Source organism: Mandrillus leucophaeus, unplaced genomic scaffold (assembly GCF_000951045.1).
Source record: "Mandrillus leucophaeus isolate KB7577 unplaced genomic scaffold, Mleu.le_1.0 Scaffold1493, whole genome shotgun sequence".
In the NCBI taxonomy this organism is placed as follows: Eukaryota; Metazoa; Chordata; class Mammalia; order Primates; family Cercopithecidae; genus Mandrillus; species Mandrillus leucophaeus.
Window position 1 is genome coordinate 244,827 of NW_012101469.1, and position 26,165 is coordinate 270,991.

Sequence of the window (26,165 nt, forward strand, 5' to 3'; positions counted from 1 at the left end):
TAATAAAAAAATAAAAAATAAATAAAAATAAAATAAAAAAATATTCCTGGTTATCTGTAAACATGTAACCAAACACCTTAACACTAAGTGGCTTAGAAAGAAAACTTACTATTATTTTCTACGTGTCTGGGGATTCTCAGGTAATAATCAACTGGTTGGTGCTCATTTGGGGTCCCACAGAAGGTAGAAGTAAGGTGACAGCTAGCGGTAGACCTGCATGGAGGCTTGTCACTCCCATGTTGGGATTTGGGCTGAGATGGTCGGAACATCTGGGTGGCTAGTCAGGTGTCTCCCTGTCTCTCCATGCAGCTCCTCACATGCCAAACTCCTGCTTTTCTCCTGCTTGGTGTCCTCAGGGTGGAAATATTTTACATGGTGGCTTACCTCCCCCAGGGAGACTATTACAGTAGACTTAAACAAAAGTTGAAAGGTTTCTTATGATCTAGCCTTGGAAGCCACATAGCCTGACTTCTTAGATTTTTGTTAGTTAAAGCAGTCACAGGCCAGCAGAGATTCTGGAAGGGTGGGGAATTCCCTCTCACAATCAGGGAATTGAATACACTGTGTCCAAACAAGGAAAAAATTGATGCCAGCCTTGTTGAAAGAACACATCACACTCATATTTTCGTTTTCCTAAAAATAAAAGGATTAGCTGCTCACCACAGGTTTTAATGTTTCATTTTAATTACCATCAACGCAAATTATTTCCTAATCTACATAAATATTTCTTCTTTGGATTATTTTGAAGCATGTTTTGGGATTTTTTTTACACATTTGAGGAATTTTCAATCATCTTGTTATGAAATGCTAGACTAATTCCATGGTGAACAAAGAATATACTCTGCATGATTTCAATTCTTTACAATTTGTTAAGACTTGCTTTATATTCCAGCACATGGTCAATTCTGTTTTTTTTAAAAAATCTATATTTACTGGAAAATAATGTACACTCCTCAATGATCAGATGCTATGTTTTCTTTATGCACATATGTGCATGTATACAACATATACTTTCATATATTATACATGTATATTTCAAACATGTACAAATACATATATTTAATTCATTTGATTTGTTAATCATGATTTTCATATCTTTACATATTTAAGAATTTTTTCATATGCTTGTTCTATCAGTTAGCAAGAGAAGCATAGTGAAATTGCTTTATTTAATTTCACATGTGCCCTTTTCTGACTGCAATTTTTGTTTCATATAATTTGAAGCTCTATTATGAGGGGCATACAAACTTAGGATTACCACATCTTCCTAGATTAATGCTTTGTTATTATAAAATGTTCCTCTTTAAATCTAGCTATGCTTTTTTCATTAAAGTTGACTTTTTGTAATGTTATAGCTGTATCAATTTTCTTCTGGTTAGTTTCTTTCGGCTAATGACTTTACATGTCATTTCATTTTCTAAACTTTAGTTTTTCCCTTTTTTGTATTCATATATCTGAGAAATTATCTCTCTATATACATTAATTTAATATATTATAAGCATTTTTGACTTTTAGCTGTAGTATCATATCATTGACTTTTAATGTAATTGTTAATGTATTTGGATTAAATTTACCATTTTATTGTTTTTCTAAATTCCCCATAGATTTTGTGTTACTTTTATGTTCAACTCTTACTTTTCTCAAAATTTATTTTTGGTGGTCTATTTGCCTTTTTATTAGATCGTCGGTCATATATTCCTTGTTATTCTTTTAGTGATAATTCCAGATATTAAAACATCTATTATTAAAGTCTAATATAAATTAGTACTTTAACCACTTCCCTATAATGCTAGAACCTTACCAGTTTAACTCTTTTAAAGTTTTTCTTACCTATTATATTATTATTATGTATTTTACTTTTGGATATTTAAACCCCATAAGACATCACAGTTATTATTTTATATATTCAGAAGTAATTTAGGTTTATTCACATAGTTACCTTTTCTGGCATTCTTTATTGCTTCCTTCATTTCTGTGCTTCTTTCTGGAATAATGTCCTTTGGCCTGAAAATTGCTCTTAGTATTTCTTTTCATATGGATCTGCTGGTAACATTTTTTTCATATTTAGTCAGGAAATAGCAATATAAAAAAAGGTGATTTTTTCACTTTAATTTTTAAATAAAATATATATATATAAAAGAACATTTTTTAGATTTAGAGAAAAATCTGAAAGAGTACAGGTTCACATGTACTCCATACATCCCATATTTCACTGTTTTAAACATCTTATATTAGTATAGTTATAACTATACTAATTACATAATTAAATATGCACTAGATAATATAATCTATCAATATTAGGTTATTAATTATAACTAATGTAACATATTGACTATGACAGTTTCTCAGACTTCCCTTATTTTTTATGACTTTGATGGTTTTGAGAAATACTGGGCAGGCATCCTATAAAATGTCTCTCAGTTTGGATTTTTGTAGTGTTTTTCTTATTTTAAACTGGGATTGTGGGTTTTAGGGAAGAAGACTATAGAGGTAAAGTGTCTTTATTACCTCAACATGACTTAACACTATTGATGTTGACCTGGATCCCTGGCTGATGTAGCATTTGTCAGGTTTCTCCATTCTAGAGTAATAAAGTTACTCTATTTTTTTCCTCTTTCCATAGTCTTTGGAGCAAAGTTATTATGTACAGCCCACACATAGGAAGTGGAGAGTTATGTTCCCTGTTGAGGGCAGAGTATCTAAATAAATTATTTGGAACTCTTATGTAGCGATCTGCCTCTTCTCCATTTATAGTTACACCTAATGTTTTGAATAATATTTTCAATGGAATAGAATTCTAGAAGTTTTTAGAAAGCTTATTAGCTGTGTCATTCTATCATCACTTAAATTTCGTTTTGAAAATAATTTGACTGTTTTTCTCTGTGTGCTTTTAAGATTTTCCCTTTGGTTGATTAATAAATACAACATAACAGATTGGAAGAATAAGTTCTGGTACTCTATTGCACAGTAGGGTGACTATAGCTAACAATAAATGTATTGTATATTTGAAATGGCTATATGAGAGCATTTTGAATGTTCCAATAATTAAGAAATGATAAATGTTTAAGGTGATAGATATGCTAATTACCATGATTTACTATTATACAACGTATACATTTATCAAAACACCACATTGTATCTCATAAATATGTACAATTATGCTGTGTCAAAATTTTATTTTTGTTATTTTTCTTCATATATTTTACTATGATGTACCGTGATATGTTTTTCTTTGTAGTTTTCCTCCTTGTATTTGTAGTGTATTTTTTTTTAAAAGATATGATGACAGTTTATTACAATAATGATTCAATTGACAAAGTGTTTTGGTTATTTCTGTTGCATAAAACATGTTAAGATAATAACTAGAATTATAACTGTTGGAGTTATACTGGGACTGTTAGATTTCTATAAACTTTATACAGTTTCTGAAACACATAATAACATATCTATGCAAATAGGGCTCAAAGAAAATTTGGCATTACTTTTATTATTTGACAAGTGCATTTTGATTTTGTAGTTAGATGTCCTTCAGTTTAAAGAAATTATTCTCACCAGTATCTATTCAAATATTGCTTTTGCCTCATTTTGATTGTCTTTTCTTTCTAGTACTTCCATACACAGGTTTATGATACCTATTTCTATACATCATTTGCCTTATGCTATTTTCTATTATATTTTATTATTTTTTGTTGTTAGCTTCAGTAGAGATAGCCTACTGACCTTTCAGGTCATCAATTCCATAATCAGTTGTTTGTAATATGCCATTAATCCCACCTATTACATTTGATATTAAAGGTATTTCCTTTTCATTTCAACTATTTGCAGTTGATTCTTTTTACAAATTCTACTTCTCTGGTAAAAATTTCATCTTGTCATAACTTTTCTTGTATTTATAATTCCACTTTTTATGATAAATACAGGAACTGAACCCTGTAAACATTTCTCCCTTGCCCGCTTCTTGTTGAGCCTTCTTAGCAGAGGGCTCTGGAGGAAAGCTGTAAGAGGAAGGAACCTCTCACTGTACTATCAATATAATTTGTTTTTCAGGCTTGTACGTTGTGGCTGCCAGCTGGCCACTTTCGTGTCAATGGGAAGCTTCTTCACCAGTAAGCAGCTCTTCTGCCAGTGGTACATAAAAAAACGTGGAGGTGAATACCATTCAGCAAGTTTTATCAGTCCTCCAGTAGGCAGCTTCCCAGTGAATTTCAGTGCCACGCCAGGGGATGTGTTCCTGACCATCATTCCTGAGCAGCAGCATTTCAGCAAACTTTCCTGCCATCCAGTGAGCCAGAGCCATTACCTTTCCAGTGAGATTTGGCTTTCAACCTGGCCAGGGAATTGAGAGGATGCTTCCAAGTTTGTTTCACTCTGGGGTACTCTCCTCCAGTCCTAGACATAGTGGCCAGTTTCTACATATGCTATTCCTATATTCTTCAACATTCTGCTTACCCCTTTTAGTACTTTATCTTTAGTTCTAATTCGTAATTCTTCGTAGTATTTTTTTCTCTGACCAAATCAATCTGTAGTTTCTGTCTCTTACGGATTCTGACTGGTATACCTTTTCTCCATTATCTTGATACTTCAGATTCTGGCTTCTGTTTAATTCTGAATTTCAATTTATGTCTCCCCAGTCTGGTGGGACTGCTGACTGGTCAACATACCTTTTCTTCCTACTAGCAGCCACTTTCTTCCCACCTTTTCAGCCTTTTCCACTGTGTCACTTATTAATCAATCCCTTCATAAGAAAGCTCACCTCATTGGCTCTCCTGGCTGCCACAATATTCTCTAATATCTTCAAATGTGTGGTTTTTTTTTTTTTTTTTGTATTGCATTCAACATTTCTAATTGTTGTCAGCAAGATAATTGGTCTGCTACTACTCATCCCATCATAGCCAGAAAGAGAAGGCCTAGTCACACTATTTCTTGATCCTCTTTACTTTCCATTACAATATTCCAAAGAAAATTCCATTAACTTAGACTTTATGTGCTTGTTTATTTTTCTTACACCTGATTCCGTCAAGAAGCCAGGCATTCATGACTAATAAATGTGTAGTAATAAACAAAGAATATATGGCTTTATAATTAATCCTGTGCTTTGTATTGCAGAATATCATAGAGAGAAAGATCAGTAAAGGTTGATTTCTTAAGGGAAATTGGAGTATAAGTTTACGTACAAGTTTAGATGTAACTTTTTAAGCTTAGTTTGTTAAAGAAGGGGACAGATGTTGGAATAAGCCCAGTTTCAGGAATCCCATATTTCCACTCTTAAGAATTTATCCAAAGATATATCCCAAAGGAATTGACCTATGTTAGATACTTTCCATATATAATATCATGCAGGCCTCATAATGAACTGACAAAATCATATGAAGTTATTCAAAAGAGTATGGTCATTAAAAGGAAAGTGAGGAACACACACACATAGACACACACACACGCATCAAGCAAAAACATTGGTAACAACTTACATGTTCACCAAAATGGAAATTTTGGTACATTAAGTAAGTTAAATGTATCACTTGAATGTACTTGAATGCAGTCATTAAAATTATAATTGTGATGACTTATGCAACAATATGAGAAACCATTTTCCTGAAATGGATTACAAATTGTTTCTGTGTTTTAGTTGCAACTACAAAAGCCATCTATTCTTACGGAGAAAATCTGAAAAGCTTTAAAAAATAAATAATTTGATCTATAACAATGGTAGAGTTATGTCGTTTAAAGTTTTCATTTGTGTTGTTATAATATTGCTTGTGCCATCATTATCTAAAAAAATAGGTCTTAGATTTCTGATAGATAATTAAAGAAAAGAATAAAACAAGAGGTTATATAATTTTCAGTGACTGTTAAAAAGGAAATATTTTTCAGGAGGGACAGACTTTATGGACATTAAATTCTTATGGGAATATCTTACATGAGTTTTGAATATAAGTGTCATTGAATAAAACAATGGCAAAATCTCCAAAAGAGGTTTTTCAAAAAATGCCAAATTTTTCCTTTTTTTTTTTTTAAACTATTAGTGACCTTTACTAAAACATAAGACCTAATGTAACAACATATTATGGCAAAATTACTTTAATGGAAAGCTAGGTTAACATAGCACAGTCAAATGGCTTCTGGCTGGATTTACCTGAAATAAATACAGGAATTTTAAAGCAAAAGTAATGTCGGGTTTTCATAGCCCTGAAAAGGACTTCAGAAAGTAATTTATACTTTTGGAGCAAATACATGTTTACTATGTCCACCAGTTTTTTCCACAACTTATTCCTTCATACTGAGCAATCTGACTCATTTATTTGACTGGATCTGACTTTTACTCTTCCGAGCTGATTGTGCTTCATATCCTTAAGGATTCAAAGAGCTGTCTCAGGGAATGCCTAGACAGAGACAGAGTGCAGTATGAGACGGAGGAAGCACCCTAGCATATAACCAATTAAGTAAGCGAAAAACTGCTTTAATCTGTTTTACATATTGGATAGCTCTCAATTTAGAATTTGTTTGAATAAAGTGGTCAGTTTGATTGATGACAATGTTTGAAAATTTCTTCCTTAGGCCGTCATATCTGGTATGGGACAGTTGAAAACAAAGCCTTTTACTCATAAATAATGTGAACAACTATATCTCTGTGAGATAATATTAGAGAAAATTATCAATAAAGATACATGAAAATAATGAATATCATGTATATGTGTCTCTTTCCACATATTTATTTACTTTAAACCTAAAAATTATGCACATTATTAACAAATGTCAAATATCAAATTAAATTTGGTCACTATCAAATCAAACTGGTAAGATCAGACAATGGCAGATGTTAATAAATAAAAGACAATGAGTGGTTTTGTTGGTCAAAATAATTAGTAAATAAAAATAACATTAGAAAGGACTTAAAATACCCTTTCTGCTTAGATGGAATTTTAGTAAAACATAAAATAGCTATGGATATTTAAAAAATTTATTTTATATTTTTGGAGCTAAAATAACACCAGGGTTAAAAAGCATATATGGAAAAGCTGATAAACATCCCATGTAAACTTTAGAGTCTACTATTCAGAGTGACCAAAATCAAAGATAAATAAGAAATGAAGAAAACAATATTGACACACATAAGGTGAAGGGTACATATCATATACACACACACACACACACACATATACATATATCTATATATATAAGATTTATATTAACTATATGTATATTAGGAAAAGGTAAACATTCACAAACAGAAATTGAGTCTAATAAAAGGAAATAAATTGATTTAAAAAGTCAGAAATAAAAATATCCAAAAGATGTCAAATCCTGTTGAATCTTATTGGCAGTTAAAAAATTAAAACCAAAATAAAATTAATCCTATTAATTCTCTATGAAATTTATAAAGATGAAAATCAGTGCTACTGTAAAGGTGGTAAAGGTGTGGCAAAATGGCCATACCATACTTTGCTAACAGGAACACAAACTAGGATCAGTTTCTGAAATTTAAGTTGTTACAAATATCAGAATATGCAAATACTTTTCTCTGCAGCAATTCTACTTTCAAATATATATATATATTTTTTATATATACATATATATATATATTTTTGGGACAGAGTTGTTCTGTTGCTCAGGCTGGAGTGGTGCAGTGGCACAATCTCAGCTCACTGCAACCTCTGCCTCCCGGTTCAAGTGATTCTTCCTGCCTCAGGCTCCCAAGTAACTGGGATTACAGGTGCCCACCACCACACCTGGCTAATTTTTGTATTTTTAGTAGAGACAGGGTTTTGCCATGTTGGTCAGGCTGGTCTCAAATTCCTGACCTCAGGTGATCCGCCCGCCTTGGCCTCCCAGAATTCTGGGATTACAGACGTGAGCCACCACGCCCGGCCTCAAGAATATATCTTAAGGATATAATCACAATGTGCATAATGATTTGTGTATTTTTAATACCACAGAAGGAAAAATAGGAGGTATCTAAGTATCAGTCAAATTTTAAGTAGATTATGACACAGCCAAAGAACCATTATACCGTAATTAACAATTACTCACATTCTAAAGTAATATTTATTTACCTCTGCCAATGTCTTGACATATTAAAGATGTGTTTATTACTTATATTTACATTTACAGTGGTGATTCCATATGTATCTGCTTATCTATTAATATATATTTTTGAAAAACAAATGGAAAGAGATAATCAAATATGCTAACAGTGACTATGTTCATTTGAAAAGATTGGTCAGGCACAGTGGCTCATGCCTGTAATACCAGCACGTTTGAGATGTCAAGGTGGGTGGATCACTTGAGACAAGGAGTTAGAGACCAGCCTGGGCAACATGGTGAAAACCCACCTTTACTAAAAATACAAAAATTAGGCGGGCATGGTGGTGCATGCCTGTAATCCCATCTACTTGGGAGGTTGAGGCAGAAGAATCACTTGAACCTGGGAGGCCGAGGTTGCAGTGTGCCGAGATCATGCCATTGCACTCCAGCCTGGGTGCAGAGCACAGCTGTGTCTAAAAAAAAAAAAAAAAAAAAGGATTAAGAATGACTTTTGTTTTGTTGTTCTGTATTTGCCTGTTTCCCCAACTTCTTTGCAATAAGCATACTTTCAGGAAAAATAGCACAATAAACACAAACATTTCCTTAAAGTTAAGGCTAAAGTTTCATACTACCATCTTTCCTTTTTATATACTCTCTGCCATGGTGCACTATCACTTTTGGTATAAAATCTGTATTCACTTGAATTTTAAAATATGTAGTGTGGTTTTCTAAAATGAATGATCTTCAAGATGTTGCTTGCTGAGGTGCTTTCTAAAGAGCTTAAAGCTACTCCATGATATGGAATGTCAATATTCTATTTAGTCCATTTCTACAGCCGAAGTTGTATCAATCTATCAGTTGATTGCTCCATACTTGACAAAACAGCAATGCACATGAAGCCTTCCGATCAGAAGAACTCTTTGCATTCAAATTATAATGACAGCATTATAGAATACCGTTAGTGGAAGTTATAGAAGAGACCATGTATTTCCCTGAATACTCAACCTCCACTTATACACTGAAAGTGTGATGAAAAGAAAGGTGTCATACATCTATACTAGAAAACCGAGGAAAAACTCTTTTGGACATTGGACTGGGAAAGGATTTATGACTAAATCCTCAAAAGTAAATGCAACAAAAACAAAAATACACAAATTGAACTTCATTAAACTAAAAAGCTTCTGCACAGCAAAAGAAATAATCAACAGAGTAAACAGTTTACAGAATGGGAGAAAATATTTGCAAACTATGCATCCAGAAAAGGACTAATATCCAGAATCTATAAGGAACTCAAACAACTCAAGAAAACAAACAAACAAATAACCCCATTAAAAAGTGGCCAAAAAAACATGAACAGACAATTTTCAAAAACAGAGATATAAGCAGCCAACAAATATATGAAAAAAATGTTCAACATCATTAATCATCAGAGAAATGCAAACTAAAACCTAAATCAGATGCCATCTTATAGCAGTAAGAATAGCTATTATTAAAAAGTTCAAATCAACAAATGTTGGTTAGGGTGCAGAGGAAAGGGAAGGCCTATACATGGTTGGTAAGAATGTAAATTAGTACAACCACTAGGGAAAACACTGATTTCTCAAAGAACTGAAAATAGAATCACCATTCAATTCTGCAACCCAAAGGAAAATAAGCCATTATATTAAAAAGACACCTGCACTCGTATGTTTGTTGCAGCACTATTCACAATAGCAAAGTCATGGAATCAACCTTAGTATCCATCTAATGGATGACTGGATAAAGAAAATATTGCATATATATACCATAAAGTACGATTCAGTCATAAAAAAAAAAGAATGAAATCATGTCCCTTGCAACAACATGGATGAAAATGGAGGCTATTATCCTGAGTGAAATAACTCAGAAACAGAAAGTCAAATACTTCAATGTTTTCTTAGTGGGAGTTAAATGTTGAAATCACGTCCCTTGCAACAACATGGATGAAAATGGAGGCTATTATCCTGAGTGAAATAACTCAGAAACAGAAAGTCAAATACTCTATGTTCTCACTTATAAGTGGGAGCTAAACGTTGAGTTCACATGAACATATAGAGTAGAAAAATAGAAACTGGAGATTCCAAAACGTGGGGGTTGGGGTAGGAGGGGTATGAGGATGCAAAAGTTACCTGTCAGGTTCAATGTTCATGATTTGGGCAATGGGTGCAGTAAAAGTTCAGACTTCACCACTAAGCAATACAACCATGCAACAAAACTGCACTTGTATTACCCAAATCTATAAAAATTAAAAATTAAACCCTTTCAAGAAAATTAGATTCAACAGGCAGGCAACTTCCCTGGATAGGTGACAATTCCAAATGGAATGGCTTTAATATGGCTTATTTAGGTCTTGATCTACCATGGCACAAATGAGCACAAAGTAAACTCCTTTATGAAATATTAGTCCCTAACTTTATAAATCTTAATTTTGTCATCTCTATAGTAAGAAGAAACAAAATAACCACTTTATAAGGCTATTGTAAGAATCAAATTAGGTTATTCTTTAAAAATGCTTAGCACTATTTCTAGCATAAACTCTGTAAGTAGCAGATTTTAGTATTATAATTATTAGCTAAACATTAGCTATTATTATCACGTGCTTGAAAATTCAAACCTGGTTCATGGAAGGTGCTCAATTGTTTTCTTATTTAATTTGTACTGAACATAAATTCAGTTTTAATATGGATGGAGTTATAAGTTCATAGTAACATATGCCACATTTTTGCTCCAAAACACAGAAAGCTCAAAAACAATCTTGCTTTTTCCCTGACAGCACTATTACTATGCAATTTTGCTGCAGGTAAGTATAAGCTGAGATTTTTAAAAAATTTACTGAATAAGCCACCCAAAGATAGACTCCATTATTAGTATATTTTCACTAATCAGTTACATATTGATATTAATAAATAACAGACATATACATGCATTTCTAATTCTGATGTTTCTCACTTAATTAAAAAAATAGGAAAACATGGTGCATGTTTGGTGGCCTCTGGTTACTCAGGAAAAACAAATGAACGAAAATACAAACTTGTTACTATCCACTGAAAATCAGTTTTTATAAGCAAACAAATTGAAAGTCATTGGCTTTGAAGATGGTTCTGAAAACCAGGTCAATACTTAGTATTTTAAATAGCAGTTTTATAAGATATTCACTGCATGATAGATTTCAGGCTGTTTCATGTGCACGTGTCCAATGTCATTCAAGGTTGCAAATAAATCTGGCCTTTCAAAAGCAAAATGAATGGCAAAAATTTTCTGGCATATAGCAAGTCTTCCAGGTTAGGCATGACAAAAGTTTAATGATATCATCAAGGCTATCAATCTATCTGTAATGGCATACTGCAGTCTCTTCAAGAATTAAATATGATGTTTGTAAGAGCAGTGTTGTATTTCTGCTTATAGGACAAAAACCACAATAGAACTGCAAACACATAAAAGTTTGGTTAAATTAGCTACACAAATAAGTTCTTAATTATTATTTTTAATAAAATGTGTCAGTTTGGGATCCTTAATATTTGATCATTTTCCTAAAACAGACTTCTACTTTAAGTCATGTGATCCATTTAGTCTGTGGTTATACACTTTTAGTGATAGCTTATACTGCTTTCAGGGACGTGTCGAATAAACAGAACAGAGGTGGCACAACATACAAGGAAGAGGCAAAAGGAGAAGAGTTTCAATTTAATTCATATCCTTCTCCAAACCAAATATATTTGATCCAATTTAGCATGTATATTTTTGTTTATTTTTTAAAAAATATTGGGTGCATTTGCTTTGTGAAAATTACCCAAAAAGTGCACACACATCTTATGTATCATAGTCATTTTCAAATCAATAGACTTCAGGAAGTGATGACCTAAGCTTTTTGTTGCAATTAGCTTTTAAACCAGTCAATTTCTGTTTAGGTCTCAGGCTTAATGTAATTCTCTGTAGGTTAAAGTGAGCTATGGCATTAATCAACATCTCTAGAAAATTCATATATGCCCACAAATAATTGGGAAGTGCATTAAACAATGTTTTGGGTCTTTATGCTCTCATTGTTTAGAATATAAAATTATACATGAAGTATAATAAATATATATCTGTTCTGAAGAGTTTAGATAATATCAGTGAACAACTGCCATAAATGGTTTTAATTTTAGAATTTTACTTAAGATGATGTATATACAGTTCCATTTCAAGACCTGAGTAAGTTGTTCTATTCTTAGTCACTAGCGAACAAACTGAGAGCCTCAAAAAAGAAAAATCTTGACCTTCATGAGTCTCCTAAGGTTCAACCAACTTCCTCCTTACACTATTCATCATTGATAGTGGAGATAAACAAAGGAGGAATGGACAATCATAGCTATCAGGCAACAGAATGTTGAACTTCAGGCACTGAAGATCTAGGTTTGAATTCTAGTTCTACCACTTCTGTGAGATGCTGTGCAATTCACTTCACTATGGTGAACCTCCTCTTACTCATTTAAAACTAGTATGATGATACTTCATAGAAATATTAAGAAATACAACTGTGATACTACCTATGAAAATGCCTTGTAAATTTTGAAACCCAGCATAAGTGCACTCACAGGTACTAAACACAAATGCTTTATATTTTTTTCTTTCATATTTCTATGAGTGGACTTTTAAAAGCGTTGCAGCAGAAATTGACCTAATAAAGGTTGTTATGGAAAAAATCAAGACACATTTTGATAGGAAAGAAACTTACATTAAACTATGGCTACTTTAAATAAGTGAAACCAGAATATTGAAAACTGAGCCATTATATAATAATGTATCCACAAAATGCAGCCTGCATTTCCAAAGATAAAATTATTTTAAAATTACTTTTCAAAAGGTGATGAAAATACTAAAACTAAAGTGATGTTGACTTTAAGCATATGTCATAGCTCATTAGACTTGTAACAAATCAGTAAATTAACAACTCTAAAATTATTTACCTTCTTATTGTAGTCTTTATCTGTTAATAACTAGGTTATATTTAAAATATTTGCAGTGTTAAGCTATTTTTAACTGAAATTTTCAGTTAAATTAATAATCACATATTATTGTGGCTATGGGGTTTGGACTGAATCTTAAACTGACATTCTATATTTACTTGGATAACTCACTTATTCTTTTTATTCTTCAGTTTCTTCATCTGTAATATGAGTGTAATAGCAGTCATACCTACTCCATAAGTTGTTGTGAAGATCAATTGAATTATTACATATCGAATGAATAGTCTTAAAGTAAGGACTCAATAAGTAGGACATTAACACTGCTATCAGTTTCCCAAATGTTAGCTACATATGAAACTTATTCTCTCTCTTCCTTTTTGTTTTTTTCTTTTTGTCTAATTCATAGCAAGGAAACTTTCTGTATTAGTCCATTTTCATGCTGCTGATAAAGACATACCCCAGACTAGGTAATTTATACAGGAAGAAAGGTTTAATGGACTTACAGTTCCACATAGCTGGGGAGGCCTCACAATCATGGCAGAAGGAGGAGCAAGTGATGTCTTACATGGATGGCGGTGGGCAAAGAGAGAAAGCATGTGTAGGGGAACTCCTCTTTAAAAGCCATCAGATCTCGTGAGACTTATTTACTCGGAAGGTTGCATATTTGAAGAATGTACAGTCATAGTGAATTCTCAGCTTTTCTCCATAAAGGCAAAAAGTCATAGGCACAAATTTACAACACAACTAGCACAAATCTGATAAGGACATAAATTCAATTAGCTCTTTTGTTCTATATTTTGCTTACCTTATCAATAATACAAATTAGTTATAATGAATAATTATAATTACCAATTATATATTGTTTCACATAATCAAAATTTGTATATTTCCTTCATATTTTCACATTTAGGGTTTCATTTGAACTTCACACATCAGGGAGGTAGAGTAGGTCTTATTATTAATAATAGTGGAACATATCTTTCCCAATTGTGGCAGCCATAATTGAGAAACTTGCATCCCACACGAGCATTAAAAAAATCACATGAGCTTCTCTAGCCTGAAGTAAAAGGAGATGTCCTAAATCCATCTTTCAGCTGAATTCTCAAAATCCTCCTTCATTCATGCATCATTACAAGACAATGGTAGGAACAGATGTCACATTAGTGCTAATAATATTTGTTTTAAACATGACATTTATCTATTCTCCAACATGGCAAGGAGATAAATTTTAAATTCATTTATTTATGAAGTACAAGACTTTTTACGACCTAGAAACTTTCCTGGTCCAAGGTATGACAAGCCAACTCAACTAGTAAGTTACATTTTATAAATAAGAAAACTGAGGGTCTAAGAGATTATAGTCATTCCTTCACTTAGTAAGTATTTATAAAACATCTTTATGTTGGACCCAGGTTATCCAAGGATCAACCCTATTATTATTATAAAAGAGAAGCCCTGATTCTCATGCTAAGTAAGGTTACTGGCTAGTGTGGTATATACAATTCAACAAGTTGCTGTAAACCAATCAAATGCAATATTAAAATTCAAAATCATTAAGTCCAAGCTTTCTGACTCCACAGTAGCTTTAGTCTTCCTTACTCCAAGCTACGTATTTAGAAATTATTGCCCCTCATTAAAAAAATTTATTGTTTCCCCTCCCTATCTAAAGAGCCATATTATTTTAATATGAATGAAGTCATTACCCAGATGATGCAATATATATCTACCCAATCACTGGACAGTCAGCTTTTGCAATTGTGACAATTGACATGTTTATGAGCCTATTAAACATTCTTTTATTCTTACTTCATTTAATTTTCAACCATAAAGGAAAGAGCTAACTATGCAAAAACATTTTCTGCGCCTCTGAATATTGACTTCAAGACGTGATTTTTACACACATTCATGTAACATGGAAGTTTTTACTTAAACCTGAAGGAATATTCATAAATCTTCTCAAGACTTGTTTTCTGGCATAGGAGGAGTAGGAGAGGAGCTCTGGAGTTAGAGTGAGTTCAAATTTTGGCTTTCCCACTTGTTATCTGTGTGACTGTTTCTGTTGATATTGCTCTGCAACAAATCATCCCAATATGTGGTGACTGAAAGCAATGATTATTTTGTTATCTTACAGTTTCTGTGGTCAGGACATTGGGACAGGCTGGGCTGGGCAGTACTTACTGGCTCTAGAACTCTCATGCAGTTGTAGCCAGATAGTGGCTGGAACTGGAAGGGCAGTGAGGAATTAGAGCTTTTGAGAGCTACCCAGAGTCTCCTCTCTCTCTCTCTCTCTCTCTCTCTCTCTCTCTCAATCTCTAGCTTCCCCTAGTGGCCTCTCATTTAGGGTACTCTGGGCTTGCTCCAAGCATAGCAGCTGGGGGCTCCAGCAGTATTCCCATGATTAAGGTGGAGGTTGTATCTTCTTTCCTGATCTAGCCATTGAAGTGACTTCTTGTCATTTCTGACATTTTCTGTAGGTTTCATGCCAGTCCCGAACCAATACAATTCAAGCAGAAGAACTAGACTTCCCCTTTTACTGTGGTAATGGCAAGGTTTGAGAAGATCATAAATAGAGAGAGATATTTTTACAGCCATTTTTGGAAAATAAAAAATGGCACAGAGAGCTTGGTCAAGTTACCTAACTTTTCTATGCCTCCATTTCCTCATCTATAAAATGGGCACAATATATAGCACTTCATAGGATTTTCTTGATGTTTAAAATAATGACTACAGTTTAATTGCATAGAACCTTGCCTGACACAGAATGCCACTTCATAACCTGTAACTATCATTAATGTCTCCAAGTCTCAGAATAAATATCACCTCTTCTATAAAGCCCCCCACCACTACTCTCTGATTTTTCATTTTCTTTTCAAACTTACCATTTCTTTGAGTTATGTTTTTTCTAATAGGCCTTTCCCAGTTTTATTTTAATTATGTGTTCACGCACCTACATCCTCCAGTGTACTGCGAACTTATCAAGAGCAGGAACTGAAATGGTTACTCAGTAATATTGGTTTGTTTATTTGGGAATGACTCAGTCCACAGTATGGGCATAAACAGCAGCAGCAAAAATGCAAATTAAAGACAATGGCAAAAACAAAGTAGAATAACACAAAATAAAGAAGGCAGGATGTACACCATAGTGACTCATTTTCAGTTAGGCTTATTCTTCTATCAAAGCTTTAAAGGTTACAGTTGTCTTAATAAAGGAGATGGAATTTCCAGGTGAGACAACAGAGCTGTGAGTTGGAAAACTCTGGTCTCAAATTAACATCTAGAAAGTAGATTAAATTTGTTTGTAATAGACTAGCTCAAGTTTAACTAGCTTTCTTATCACTGTAATTTAACATTTAAAGTGTGCATAATTAAAAACATTTGCTAGAAGAAAACAGCATTTGAGAATGAACAAAAGCTTTGAACTGGTAAGTGATGTAAATCTGTAGCATTTTATTTTTAGAAATTAACGTCAATCTAACACAACAAAAATATATGTCCTTGAATATCTATATAAATCTACAAAATCTTTAACAGGAAGAACTGCCAGCTTATTTTACCAATAGGGATGTACCTACAAATCATAGGAGTGTCCCGCAAAATTTTAAGCAGGACCTGGCCTCTGGCTTCAAGAATAATCATTTAAATTCAATTAAAAAAATCATAGTACATGAAAATTTCAGAAAGCCATTAGTGAATAATACAGCACTGGAATTTGCATTTGTCTTCCTCCAACCTCACAAGCAGAGAGATGGTTAAAAATGAATTTTGTAGTTGAACTCTAGGAATGTCAGATCTCAGAAACAACAAAGAAACTCTAATTAGCTGTGATGAACGTTGATTATAAGCGTGGATGTAACAATGATTACAAAAGGGGGGGAAAAAAAGATGCATCAGTCCCGTGTATCAAGTATAGTTGTGTAATTAGAGAAATTTAATCACAGCAGGCAAATGTGATGTATTTGTATTTGTACCATTTTGTGGATTCACTGGCAGAACTGTCCTCAGAAAATACAAAAGCAATAAAAGCATTCCTATTTTATATGCTTTATCTCTAAGCCATTTAATTCTTGAAGGTCTTTTTTTCCTTGGTCATTTTTTTACCTCCTGCCCAAATCCCACAGAAAACTCATTTTTGTGGGATGTCACAGCAAAATACTAGTACTATTACCTTATTAGAGTGTCCTTTTCAGTCTGTCCCTCATTGATTAGGAGTAATAGAAGACACATACGCTCTCAGGGAAAAATAAGCTGTTTTATCTGAAATGTTTGATTATAAGATATGGCCCCTCATTTGAGTTTCTGAAAGGGAACAGGATAGAATACCTATGTCTAAAGATGAAGCCATGAACAGCACTAGAGCTCTCAAGTTCTGTGACATCAGTCAGAGCTTTGCTGGCTCATGAATAAATTCTCAAATATAAGAAGTCATGTGGTCAGCTGAACTCCCATAAAAGATCTGGTAACCTGTTAGCAGGTCATAGAGTTTATCTTGAACAAGAGTCTGGCTAGGAGCTTGCTGTCTTTTGATTTCCTGATGAAGTGATGGAATGAGAAGAAGAGGTCACCCAGGCAGTACAAAGTCAAACCACGCTAAAGCAAAAAAACCTCACAGAAACCTTAGCTGGCCCACATTATTCCCAGCAAGAGATTTCTGCTTTGCACTGATTACTCATAAAACCTTTTTCCCTGAGCAAAATTTATTTATTTTTGCTACTGTTGTTCTATAATTAGGTGTTTTTGCTGGAATTAGAAGAAAACATGAAAAAACTGTTCTCACAATGCATTTGAAAATGGCATCTGAGTTATCACTGGTGAAGCTGAATTAAACTACATAATTTATCATTATGACTGTATATCTGTGTTTGCCCTGGAAACTCCACTTAAATATAATAAAAAAGAGAAAAAACATAAATCATTAGATGGTTACACACACATACTCTTTATATATTAGTACTTTGTATGGTTTCTTTAACATCTGTATATAATGATTTTTCCATATTCAACCTGATGGAATGCAAATATATTCACCCATAAAACAGCATTACCTAAGATATTCAGAATTCCATCATCCTACAGTTTAAACTGCAGAAAAGTTTCTCTTGAATAAAGTGTGAATCTTGGTACAAACATATTGTAAAATTGGGAAGAAAACATACCCAGTTTTCACCTACATGTGCTAAAGAATCTCAACCTAAAGCGATTTCCAATTCCTTTTTGTGAGCATATTCATAAAAGAAATTAGGTATCATTCTTCCTCCCCATGACACACACGTAAGCCACAACTATTTGAATAAAATTCTGTACTTGACCTGGGAGTCCAAATGCATGTTGGGACAAGGCAGTCAACAGAAATGAGTGAAGCAGGCACTAGTTGCAAATGACCAGTCTACACCATGAGTGGTGGGCAAGAGTAAGATTGTGCACAAGAAGAAAGCTGGCCTAAGATTGTGAGATCTTCTGCTATGTTAAGAGAAGCTGAAAATTTTATATAAAATCTCTCTCCTTTTTTTTTTTTTTTAAATTTAATTTTATTTTAGAAACAGAACCTTGCTCTGTTGCCCAGCCTGGAGTGCAGTGGCACAATCATGGCTTACTGCAGCCTCTCTTTCCAGAGCTCAAGCAGTCCCCCACTTCAGCCTCCTGAGTAGGCGGGACTACAGAAGCACCACCACACCTGGCTATTTTTTTTAAGTGAAGATAAGGTCTTGCTATGTTGCCCAGGCTGGACTTGAACTCCTTGCCTCAAGTAATCCTCCTGCCTCAGCCTCCCAAAGTGCTAGCTAGGATTACAGGAGTGAGGCACTACACCTGGCCCTGAAATCTCTAGATATAGTTTGGATGTGTATACCCTCCAATTCTCATGTTGCATTGTGACCTCCAATGTTGGACATGGGCCTGGGGGGTGGTGTCTGGGTCATGAGGGTAGATCCATTATGAATGGCTTGGTGGTATCCCCTTGGTAATGAGTGAGTTCTTGCTCTGATAGTTCATGTGACAGCTGGTTGTTTAAAAGAATCTGAGATCTTTCCCTTCTCTCTCTTGCTCCTTCTCCCACCATGTGATATGCTCGCTCCTCTTGACCTTCTGCAGTGACTGCAAGCTTCCTGAGGCCTTCACCAGAAACACATGCTGGCACCATGCTTCTTGTATCGCCTGCAGAGCTGTGAGCCAAAATAAACCTCTTCTTTATAAATTACCCAGTCTCAGGTATTCCTTTACAGCAACATAAAATGGACTAATATGTCTCCTAATTTTTAAATGTTGGCATAATTTATACAAACCAAACAAAGCATTCTTTGGACTGACTTGGCACACGGGCTGATAGTTTGCCAACTGTTCTGTACTATGGCTGCTGCCTGGATTATCAAGACTAGAGGGTAAACTTCAGTGACAGGCTGTGGCCAGAAAGGGGCGACAGAGGGTCACAGAAACAAACCAGGCCTATTAGATTCATACTCTCAGCTGCCACTGGGAAAACCTGCCCTGGGTATGGTGCACTTCCAACTCAATCAAGCCAAATCAGTAAGTTGCAGATTGCTGGATAGGAGGCAACAAGTAGAGAGAGATTAGGGTGAGGTGGAGATGCCAAGGAAACCAGGTTGTTTCAGAGGACACTGGTGAGCTAAGGGGCCCAAAGAAAACTGTTTTTCAAAGACAATCAGATATCAAATAATATTCACAAAGGGAGAAATGATAAAGTTTCAGGAACAGCACTGACAATGAATGAGCTCTTATAATGTTTATGCCAAAGTCAAAATCCTCAAGCCACCTATCTTGGCTTCTTAAAATCACCAGAATGGGCCCCAGAAAAAAAGGGCCTAATAGAACATGTGCCTCTGTGAATAAGTAGTGTCATAGCAAGTACATATTTTGCTAACTGATAAATTAGTACAGGAACAAACAAAGTTTGTAGTTTAAGAGTTGGTATAAAGTATTGTGCAGAAATGGCAACTGAAATCTACAAGAGTCTTCTATAGTAATCAACAATTACTTACTTTACTGCTATCCTTTAGATGTTTAAACATGAAGATAAAAATTAAAGTTCTCAGTTTTATGTTAATGTTTTTCAATACTCTCACCTTTAGCTGCAGAAATATGGCATACATAAAAGAAAAATGGGGCAAAACCTACTATGCCACCTTCAGAACCAACCCATTACATGTGAAGAACATTCTTTCAGTAACTTGAGAACATTTTTGAACCCAAGTTTCACTGCCTTGACACTCTGAGAAGGCTGCAGATGATTCCTAGCCCAGAGAACAATGCTCAAAAGCAGGTTGAGCATGAGGTCTTCAGGAGGATGCGTTGGCCAGGGTAACTGTATTCAACTCTGAAGATGAGCAAGGGCAAGACCACCATAGCCACCTCCAAGGTAGAGAAAAATAAGACTTTGTTTCCTGAACTAATCTGTTATTTAGAGAGTGAAGGAGAGGTGGGTGTCTGGATTGGGAGGCAAGGTCTGGCCAGTGAAAGCAGTAAACAAAAATTGTTACACTGCCTAGAAAATAGCACCTAGATTGTAAACCAAATTCTAGTGCTACTTTGCAAAGCCTAAACTATACAGGAAAGAAGAAAACAAAATCAGATTCCCCATGGCCCTCCTCCACCCAGCTTTAGTTCTCTTTCATAGTTCCAGCATAATAAGGTTTTAAGAATTAATAATATTCGAAGCACTCTTTACATAAGGACTCATGCTTTCTTTAACATAATCCTGGCAGGCTTTAAGGTCTATATGTTTCAAAATGGAAAATGTAGCTCAGTGAAGTTGTTATGTGCTCATGGTCACCGAACTGGTAAGCAGAAATGGCAGAACTAAAACCTAGTAATTCTTTAGATAGTTAGTGTAATGATATTTTAATTGCACTTACATTTTTTATGCTGTGTATGTATATATTCTTTCATGTTCTCCCAACTGTTTGTTATGTTCTTTATCCTGATCAGCATCAGTCTGATTTCTCTGATCCTGTTGTCATTGGGTAATTGTTCCTGTCTCAGTCGAAGACACCTAATGATGTCGTGATATTGCAAGGCAAGGTTATGATCAACTATTAAGGGATTTGCTGGCTTGCTTTCCATAAAGTACAGGGCAGTGTGAACCCTGAGGATCTGGGACAAGTCTCAGGTAATTTAGAAAATTTATTTTGCCAAGGTTGAGGATGTGCGCCCATGACTCAGTGTCGGGAGATCCTGATGACATATGTCCATGGTGGTCAGAGCACAGTTTGGTTTTATACATTTTAGGGAGACATGAGACATTAATCAGCATATGTAAGCTGAACATTGGTTTGGTCCAGAAAGGTGGGACAACTCGAAGCCAAGGAGGAACAACTCAAAGTGGGGAGGGGGCTTCCAGGTCATAGGTAGGTAAGAGACAAATAGTTGCATTCTTTTGGGTTTCTGATTAACCTCTCCAAAGAGGCAATTACATAAGCATTTATTTCAGTTACCAGAGGTGTGACTTTGAATAGATCAGGAGGCAGGTTTACCCTAAGCAGTTCCCAGCTTGATTTTCCCGTTAGCTTACTGATTTTGGGGCCCCAAGATTTATTTTCCTTTCACAAAAAACAGGAACAATAACAACAAAAACAAATCTTCAAAATGAAGAAAATAAATTGTGATACTGTCACAACAATAGGACTGGAGAAAACTTGGGGGAGCCTAGCACTGAAGACCAGAAGAGATAAAAGCTGGAGTGTTCAAATTTGAAAGAAATCGGTGAATTTCAGAGAAAGGGAAACTGACATGCACATGATAAAAATTAATTTCCATTTCTTGTTTTATATGTCCCTAAAGTAGCATCAGGGAGAAGAAGCAACTTGGCAAATGTATCTTTTGTGTTTAAACATCAATTTGATTGGTTATAGATATTTGTCTTTCAAATATTATATTTTCCATAACTAGAAAAGACTAGAAAAATAAACTTTCTAAACTGTTTATAAGCTAAATTTTATTTTGGCTTTTAAAACAGAAAATTTCAGTAAGAGTAAAAATCCGTAATAAAAGGAAAAAATAGACACTGTTCTTAATCTTTCATTAACTAAGACCAGGATCTTTCATAAACATAATTAACTAGAATTGGCATATGACAGATCCAAATTTAAATGATCTTCAGTAAAAAGGAGCAAGTGAACAAGAGAAATGTGACTTAGAACATACACATATAAACACACACATATAGCATTAGTATAGCAGGCTAAAGATAGGAGAAGACACTTGCTTTTTGGAAGCGTGGGAAGTGAGAAGTTCCTTTCACCTTTCTCCTGCAGCCTCATTTCCCACGTGACAGCCACTGTTGGTCACAATCCATTTGTCTGGTGCCCAAAAGCTAAAAGTCAACTAATTGCTGCTGATGGTTGAAGAATTCTATTTGGGCAAAGGGAAGTAGTTGGATTGAGATCATTATCCAGTAGCTTACATCTGTTTAAACTGCTGGTCAACCTGTATGTCTCTGAAACTAAACATCTAAAGCATTTGATAATTGCAGAGAAAATTTTGGCATAAAATTCAGCTCCTGCTATGTAGGCAGATTAGTTCACTTCTGCATACACGCTAAGTGCCCATCCTTCCAATCTTCTTCCTCCAGCCCATCTCTTTCTAACAGCCATTGATACTGTAAATTCCATTCCTGCTGGAGACAGCTGTGGCTATAAAACTTGACTCATGAAAATATTAATGAACATTTCTATTTTATCTCTGTGCTTTTCTTCCAGTTTCTTTATGCAAACCAAGAACTGGCTGCTTCCTGCCTTTAAAAAGGGAAACCAAAGCATCTCCCCATTTACCTCTCTTATGGCCCTTGTGAAACATCTGTCACTTGGGAAAGTAAACACATTTACAAAATTTATCATAGGAAATTGAACCATTTGCTGATTTCCAAAATATAAGATATGCCTAAATATTTAATAGTGAATTATCTAGGCTTAGAAGTTATCTGGTTGGGGAATGGACTTTTTAGGATCTCTACTCAGCAATTTGAATTTTTCCCTAAAGACACTAATTTAATTATTGAAACATAATCATCTTCATTGTGTATTATTCTTCTAGTGAATTGCTCATGTGTTTTCTTAAAACTAGAAATAATGTTGCTTCTTCCTCTGGCAACTTTTTAAAAATTATTTTTCTGTTTCCTGCCTCAGGCTTTATTCCTTATACCCATTACATCTATTTATATCTCCAGTAACTTCCTTTTCAAAGTCCCCTCAGGTTGACAGCTATTTCCATACTTTTAAAAATACATTCTTTGATTTATCAAGAGTCTCCTTGTTGTGAACTCAATGGCCTTTTCTTCACTGTAATTTGCTTTGAACCATGCCAGGTAAAAAAGGAAGCTCCTGAGTTGATGCCAGATTCTTCACATGATGCAAAACTGTCTCTTTGTCTCTATGTTTTCATTCTGCCATGCCCATTTTATTCTTGGTTTCCAGACTAATTGTCCTTAAAGGCATTTGCATCTTATTATTCTCTTGCTCTGTCGATAGCTCTCCCTCTATTACTGCATCAAATCTAAACTCCTTTGCTTGCCTTGCATGGTCCTCCATCAGTTTGTGCACAAAGTTACTTGTTGATTGCCAAATTTAAGGAAGATTAACCTGGCAGCTTGTATGCTGCAGCCATTTCTCATGAAGAATGAGAATATATAAAATATTAAAAGGGATGAAAAATGCCTTATTATGTTTCAATTGTGTCCATTTTTAAACTCAAATTTCAGGTTATTATGCATTAGAATTTCAGTCCAGTCCTTATAACATACATTACTTAAAGGGGAGAAAAGGCTTATGGTAGCTGAAAAGTTCATCATCTCATTCTGCAAAGTTATTTATTATAGGTTTCCCCAATTGGCTTATTTTTAGAAATGATTTGATGACTAAGAGTGATCAGATGCAAAGCTCAAAATTACGTATACGTAAGTTATATGTTATCACATAAACATAGGGAAATGGTTACCGTTATGAACTCAATTTATTTGTTAATACTTCACTAATTTCATGTTAATATTTTTTCCTCGAAGCCTAACCCATAGAGAATTTCATTACCACTGCCATTCAGGTATCAAATCTCTTTCTAAAACAAAGTAAAAAAAAATCTTTTATAAAAATGGATCTTTAGTTTTATAGACAAAAGAAACTGTAACGGAAGATTAAATCTTCATCAGTTTAACTCACAAAGCAAACACATAGGGAAATAGCATTATTCAACATTTAAACTGTCTAATCAGTCTTGGGAGTTTTTTTAATCTATCCAAGGTAAAGGAATTCTACACCCAGTTATGCTAAATTTCTAAATAGTAGATTCAAGTAAATCCTCCACTGAAAGAAATAATTCACTTCTGTGCTGAGGAAGCTCTATTAAGATACAATCTGAAAGATCTATCGAGCCCTGAAGAGAAATACATACATTTTAAAAGGATAAACATAGGGGGAAATGTCTGTTATGCTTTATAGTGAATATATCCACCCAAATGTTCCAGAGCTCCCTGATTTATTCTCAAGTAACAACCTTGACTCTTTAAACATTGTTTATGGTGGTCAAATGAGAACATATACAGGGTTTCAATACAAGCTATCTGCCTAGTAGACTTCCTTTTGAGAGTAAAACACTCTTAAAGCATCATTTACTTTCACAAACAGCATATGCTTACCATGTGGCACCCATTCTTGTTAACACCAAAGTAGCAATTTGAGCTTAACAGCTTGGGAGCTCTGTTTATGATAATAGTAATACTCGATGTCAAGTCCTCAGAGTTTCAGATGTCAAAGGTGATCATGAACATAAATGCAAATTCCCAAAATCTGCTCTCTTGGGAAAATGATTCTTGCCAAGGCCAAAGAAGTCACTAGACATACAAATACTTGGTCTCCGGCTTCTAATAAGCCCAGGAATTGTCTTTCCAATTTCACTGCATCACCTTCATCTGGTTCTAATGTATACACATGTCTAGTGAATTAGTTCCCCTTGGGGGAAAATTTTGTTGTCTCAAGAGCTTGAGATTTTCAATGAAGTGCCAATGATCTGATACAAATTGTTGAATTTTTTATTATAACTGTTCCCTTCTTTTTATATGAGCCTGTTTACTTTTTGAGCACCCTGAAACCTTCTAGCATTTCAGAATAATGTTTAAAACATAGCATTATTAAGAAACTTTAAAATTACAGCTGTGAAAACAGACCTATGTCATTATAATCAGTGAGAAAGTCCCTTAACTGGGATTTCAGAACATAAAAGGAGCACCTGCAGAGAATTGGCAGGGTGAGAACCAAAGAGAAAAGAGAAAAAGAAAGAGGAAAAAAAAATCCATCAAGCAAAGAGAATGGGGTGTTTCTATTCTTGACAATCCATTTGGAAAAATAAAAGTGATTCAGTATTTGAGAAGAAAATTTATTGTATGCGGGAGGGAGGGTATGGTTACTTACTGCATTGGCTTACACAATCATTTACTATATATATTAAATCACTTATACTTTTCCATTTTAAATAGCTATTATCCTATCTGTTTTACCCATAGACTGTGAGCTCTTCTAGTGCTACAGCGTGTGCGCATCTGACAAACCAGCAACTAGTATATAGTAGATATTCGATATTTGTAGTTGAATAAATGATAGAGACTACAAATCATATAGAAAACATATTTTTATCAGACTAAGGTACAGAAGTAGGAAAGCATTCAGTGAAGGAAAAATATTATTCCATATAAGCATTGCATTAATGGAAAAAAGTGTTTGATATGCATTAACATGCTATGCTAAGACAACCACAAAGAGTAACCAAATTCTGTAACACTCATTTGGGGAACCCTCATGTCTCAGGACAGCCTGTGTGTGTCCAACAGTGTGTAGTTTTTCGTTGGCCACTGAACTCCCTGGATTTTAGGAGTAAAGAAGGCAGATAATGGTACTATTATTCCTGTGATTTTGTTTTGTAGAATGTTGTCCTGATAAGTGAGGAAGATGAGACAGGCAAAGGTCCTCATGAAAGCATAGTTCAGATAAGTACAACTTATCAGGAGAGAGATTTCAAAAAGGAGTTGTTGGACTGAGGGACAGAGAAAGTAGTGTCCAATTTCAGCTGGGGCCCAAGCATGACTTCTCATGTCTCTTAGCCTGTCCTGGTTTGTCAAATTTCCCAGTCCTCTCAGAGTTGATAAGGCACCCTCTTCGGTTTCCTCGAGTTCTATAAACGATGGCT